Source organism: Colobus angolensis, unplaced genomic scaffold (genome assembly GCF_000951035.1).
Source record: "Colobus angolensis palliatus isolate OR3802 unplaced genomic scaffold, Cang.pa_1.0 Scaffold410, whole genome shotgun sequence".
NCBI classification, from domain to species: domain Eukaryota; kingdom Metazoa; phylum Chordata; class Mammalia; order Primates; family Cercopithecidae; genus Colobus; species Colobus angolensis.
This window is the reverse complement of record NW_012117489.1, coordinates 1052874-1059035: the sequence shown is the minus strand read 5'-3', so window position 1 is coordinate 1059035 and position 6162 is coordinate 1052874. Positions and strand designations below refer to the sequence as shown.

At 35.7% G+C, this 6162-nt stretch overlaps 1 pseudogene; it reads left to right on the top strand.

Moving 5' to 3' along the window:
* The first annotated feature begins 2583 nt into the window (after positions 1-2583).
* Positions 2584-3375, top strand: LOC105521876 (annotated as a pseudogene).
* Positions 3376-6162: the final 2787 nt, after the last annotated feature.

Here is a 6162-nt window from a genome sequence, read left to right as displayed (position 1 = left end):
AATCAGCAGTTTATAGCTTTCCTTCATGACATTTATAGTATTTTATATTGATATAATTACTTGGACAGTTGTTTAATGTCACTTTCCCCACTGTGCTCTAAGCTCTCACTCTGTATTTTTAATCACTTTGTCCCTCGTGTCTCAATAGCACTGGGTCTCGTGTCTGTCCGTCCCTATTCAGTACTTTTAGGAAGGCTTTATTCAGTGGGTCTCAGTAGGAGTGGTACTGCCCCCTAATGGAGTGTTTTGGAAATTGATGGGAACTAACTGGTTGTCCCAAAGGATGAAGTGTACTACTGGTGTTTGGTGGGCAGGGGTTAAAGGGTGCTAGACATTCTGTAGTGTACAGAACAACTAACTAAGTGAGTGCTTATTTGATGCATTTTGCAAAATCTTTGAATGTCCCTGTTGGAGATTCAGTTAATAAAAAACCTATTTGTAATTACCTGAACCAAAAACCTAACTCAGCTGGGTGCAGTGGCTCACACCAGTAATCTCAGGACTTTGGGAGGCCAAGGTGGGTGGATCACTTGAGGCCAGGAATTGGAGACCTGCTTGGCTAACATGGTGAAACCCCATTTCTATTAAAAATACAAAAATTAGCCAGGCGTGGTGGCGTGCACCTGTAATCACATCTACTTGGGAGGATGAGGCACAAGAATCACTTAAGCCTGGGAGGTAGAGGTTGCAGTGAGCCAAGATAGCGCTATTGCACTCCAGCCTGGGCAACAGAACGAGACTGTCTCAAAAAAACCCCCAAAAAAACAAAAACAAAAAACCACACACAAAAACAGAAAAAAACAAACAAAATCCCACTCCATTTAACATTTAAAGACAATTATATGTATGTATGTCCAGTTTTAATATACATACAGTCATGCATCACTAGTGATGGGGGCACATTCTGAGAAATGTGTCATGAGGCAGTTTTGTTGTTGTGCAGACATCATAGAGTATATTTACATACACCTAGATGGTATAGCCTGTTGCACACCTAAGCTATATGGTATAGCCGATAGTTTCAGGGCTGCCTGTATAGTATGTTACTGTAGGTAGTTGTAACACAATGGTAAATACTTGTGTATCTAAACATAGGAAAGGTACAGTAAAAATATGATTCTATACTCTTATGGGACCAGAATTATATATGAAGTTTTTGTTGACTGAAATGTCATTATGCAACACATGACTGTATTCTGAAATTTTCAGAAATGCAGCTGCTGAGTACTTCAGAAGTTGTACTTTGACTTATTAGCAACATTACAAAGTAACATCTGCCATTCTGGCAAATCCCATCCGTAGTAGCAGTGATGTTTGTGGTATTTGAATTATTATACATACACCCGTACTAATACACATTTATAGGAAATATGATGGTTATGTATATATGTGTGTGTGTGCATACAAATTTAGCCCTTATACTAATTTATACAATAAAAATTGTTGAGAATATTCAGGTGAACGTTTCTTTTTTAAAATCCAAATTTACCTATTAAAAGTAGTTGCAAGCATCTTACTACATCATTAAATCATTTGGTGGTGTTATCTCTGAGTATTTACATCTTGGGGTGTATGTGTGTGTGTGTCTGTGTATCTAAATCACACATATGAAAGACAATAAAAGTTAATCTCTTTTATTTTCTTTTTATATTACATTTTGGACTTTATATTGTTTTTCTTTCTCTGTGTACATACTATCCCTATAGATTACAAACATTTGCTATCAAAAGGTGGTGCTACTCTGATAGGATTAAGAGCCTCCCCTTCTCATGGAAACAGCATGGAATCAAGGATTTCTGCCTTCTGGTCTTGGTTTATTTCTCTAAACTGCTCATATAACTTTTCTGAATTTGTTGGTTGATCTGCATTATCACTGATAAGGTAAGTCATGATGTGATAAGTCACAGCACCTGTTTCATGAATGACTAGACATGTGGAAAATGCCTTGCTTACATGGTGACTCTTACCCATGGCTCTTCAGAAAGGTAAACTGTCCACCTGACACCCACTGTTCTGCTTCACTTGCATTTTCATTTAGGGAGAGCAGACCACCTTGGAGGAAGGGATTTGGCTAATGATAAGGTATGAAGTAGAGTGGGGAATTGTAGTAGTGGAGGGTGGTATTAGTAAGTGAATAAAAGCAGAGTATGTTTTACCTTTCTGGGAAGCAGTTAAGATCCTTAGACTAGGGGCTACTCTTGTAAGGATTTTGTTTTAACAGTTCCATGTTTATCTGTTTCTGAGTGATTTACAATCGAACCCAGGAAGACTTATAGACTGGGGACACTTTTGTGTCTTGTTCAGCAATTGGCTTGGAGTGGACCACAAAGCTCAAAGGCAAAAGAGTAGTGCACAGTGTACACAGTTGGTGCTAAGAAGGGCTCTCGGGGACTGGGTTACCAGGTTTCACAGCAGAAAGTCCCTTCAAGCACATGATTTTAGTCTGCCTAGATCTGGCTAGAATGTTGCTCATTAATTGTAACTGGAAAGATACAGGAAATTCAAGGGTAAATGGCACTGGGAAAAGGTCACTGAAGGTGAATCCATTTAAGATGAAGATCAAGGGGCTAGTGCATGGCTGCCATGTTGCAACAGGACAGTAATGATGACACGGAAGATGTTTCACCCTTCAATGCAGAAGAGAAGACAACTGAATAGACCAAAAATGCTTCTCAGAATAGGGGATTAAAAACAATAGACCAAAAAAAAAAAAAAAAATCAGACCCAATAGCATAATTTTTCTGTTTGCTTTTTTGAGTCCATGCAGTTATAATCCATCTTCTCTGTGAATTACTCTGCAGCAGTTTTACTGCCTGGATGGTGACAGTTCTCTTGTTGCCATGTGATTTGGGGGAATGAAGACTGTCACAGGTAGGCTAATGGTGGGCCTGCATTGGTGGAATCATACTGATGAAGATGAGAAGAACCACTGAGTGTCCAGGAAGAGCCATTGGGAGCCCAGGAAGGCATCCCCTCAAGATAACAAAACTGTCTCAGAGGCTGAATCAAGAATGATTTTGGTTGGGATTTATTGCCTGTTCAGTGCTGTGGGTGGTTATTGCCTTTAGTGCCCTCTTCTTTTTTGGAGTAAAGTGATTGGCAGTGGTTATCATGGATGTGGTGCTGCAAGATGCCAATCTATATGGTTACATCAGGTATAAAGTGGGCAGTAGAAGGAATTTAACCAGCATGGCTATCTTGTACCCTGGAAAGCAGTTTTTAAGACAAAACAGTAAAGATAATCTGACTTCCAGACTAGAGAGAATGCTCTTATATCTTTTATTATATTGGGGAATGAAGACATTTTTGACTCTGAACCTTTTAGTGCCCAGTCCATGTTGTAATGAGGAGTGTTGGCTCTATTTTTCCACTTAAAAGCTTTACTTGTTTTAAAAAAGGAAAGTTAGTTTTTATATTAAGTTTTTATTTTCTTTCCAGCAGTTGGGGCTAGAAAGTATGTTGTCACTAGAAACGTTGTGAAAATTTATCTTACAGGCTGGGCACTGTGACTCACACCTGTAATCCCAGCACTTTGGGAGGCCGATGTGGGTGGATCACCTGAGGTCAGGAGTTCGAGACCAGCCTGGCTAACATGACAAAACCCCATCTCTACTAAAAATACAAAAATTAGCTGGGTGTGGTGGCTCATGCCTGTATAGTCTCAGCTACTCGAGAGACTGAGTCAGGAGAATTGCTTGAATCTGGGAGGCGGAGGTTGTATTGAGCCGAGATTGTGCTATTGTACCCCAGCCTGGGCTACAAAGCAAGACTCTGTCTCAAAAAAAAAAAAAAAAAATTGTTTTACAGTGTACATAGGTATGCACATAGTCATATAATATCAATATGTTCCAAATTAATGAAAATGTGTTCATTTACATAAGTATGGAGACTTTTGCATTTGGATTCATGGAACATAAGAAGATGTAAGTCTGTATCAAAACTCTGTATGTTTACATATTATTTATGTAGACTATTTTCAGAAGTAAATTTTGCTTCCATGGTAAAAGTGAACATTTTGGCTTATGCATAAGTTAGAAATAGTTGTTAATTTTTAATATGTACCTCATGGTAAAATTTCTTAGATATATGCAAACAATTAAAACCAAATTTGGGTCAGTGGTGTTAACTAGTTTTTAAAATTTTGTTTATTTTTATTTGTAACAATTCATTTACTTAAGGCCCAGTTAATACAAATGGAATCAGCATAGTTTATTTTTAAGGAATACACAGAGATTGCTACTGTTCCATTTATTTTACAGAAAGGATAGGCAAATTTTACTTTGGAACTTCCTACAGGCTGTTCAATGGTCCTTGAGCTAATAAAATCTATCTGTTATCACTAAAAGAGCATTATTGTTATGTCATAATGACAGTAATCATTTAAATACTTGGCATAATGAATGCATAAAAGACATTTTATTTTATAAATCTCTTTTTTCTTGCTATAACGGGTATATTATAAATCATGCATTTGTATTAATGGTATTTCTTAAAGCAGTAGATGTAACTGTAAACTAAATCAATCTACAAACTATTGTAGGCATCCGTAGATTCTGTTGTAGGTACTGTAAACTTTGTTGGAGACTTTAGTCAGCAGATTATGTTGTGAATATATTTGTACTTTGTTAAAATATTTTAAAAGATGTTTTTTTTAATTGAGTAAGTATCTTTTTTGGACTAGTAGCTGTGAAGGTATAAAACTTTGTATTTGTATAAAACTGCTGTTTATAGAGCAAAAGAAAGCGAAGGTCAAAAATTTATGGTTAATATGCATAGAAAGTTTGATTAGGATTGAGTCTTTTAGAAAATAAATGGATAATCATCAAAAGAAAGTTTGTCCCAGTGTTTATTTGCGGGTATGTGCTAATTGTTAGGAAAAAACAAATGAATTTAGTAAGTTTTTTTGGGAAATAAGTTTTCTGACAGTTTATATGGTAAAACAACACACTATCCTTTGCATAAGCATAATCATAAAGAGGGTCCATTTTAATTTTTTCAATTTTTTTATTTGATATACATTTTATTCTCTTTTAAAGCATCTATAAAATTGTAGTTTTCTTCTTCTTTGATTATTAATTATGAAGAGGATCCTGAGAGCCTCATTTTTTGTGGTCTTGTTATTTAAGCAGGTTTCCAGAATTATTTTCATCAGTCTTGTGGAATATTGTCTATTTTGCAAGATTTGTAGTTGATTTGTTTGCGTTTTAATGCCATTGGTGGTAAGGGCAGGCAGGGAGGACTGTTTAAGTGCTAAGCTGATTTTATAAGTGATTGGTTTCCTAGAGAGTATTTTTGAATTATGACAACTAAGTTTGGGGATAAATATTTAAATAACGAGTCCCCTTATAAATTCTTTGTGTATTTGTTGGTGCCAGTTTGGCAATCAGAATCTTTTCAAGGGCTGAATTGTGTTTATTCTGTACAGTTTCTATCACAGGGTCTTATTCAAGATTAGTTTTTATTAAATGCTTGTTGGATGGAATTGATGACTATTATGAATTTATATTCTTCCGTGATTTCATATTTGCAAAGTTTCTCAGAGTTGCTCAGATTGCTATTGTAAAATTTACTGTAACATCATTTTTTAATGTTATACTTTATAAGGTAACATTTTAATCTAAAATTTAGATCATTGCCGTTAATTATTTGTTTCAAAGAGAACACTTTGTTCTTTGAAATAGATACTAATTAAAAAAAAAAAAAACACACTGGCTAGCATCTGTGCAGAGATCTTTCCCTTTAATGTTATGAGCAATTATAAATCAAGACCTAAGAGAGGCCTTGTAAATTATGAATATTCTGAAAACAATGAGGCATCTTCTTCTGCTTCTAACAAAGATAACACTAGAGTTAATGGAAGTGCCATATGCCTAGGGGAAGATGTCATCAAGACAAACATTTAGTTTGTCAAAGTGACATTTAAATGACTGTAAGCAATATTAATCCAGTCATGAGCTCTTGTCAAGCTTAAGTCTGATTTTAAAAGTAGCTATTTTAGGCTTATTTATATATCACTGTCTAGTGTAGCAAGTGATTGGAAACCATCAAACTTTTAGGGTAAAAAGTAGAAAAGAACATAAAATTAATCAGCATTTGGGTGTATTTTTGTCAAGTGCTTAATACAACCCTACTTGGTTATTTGAGTTTGCCTTGACTGCTTTG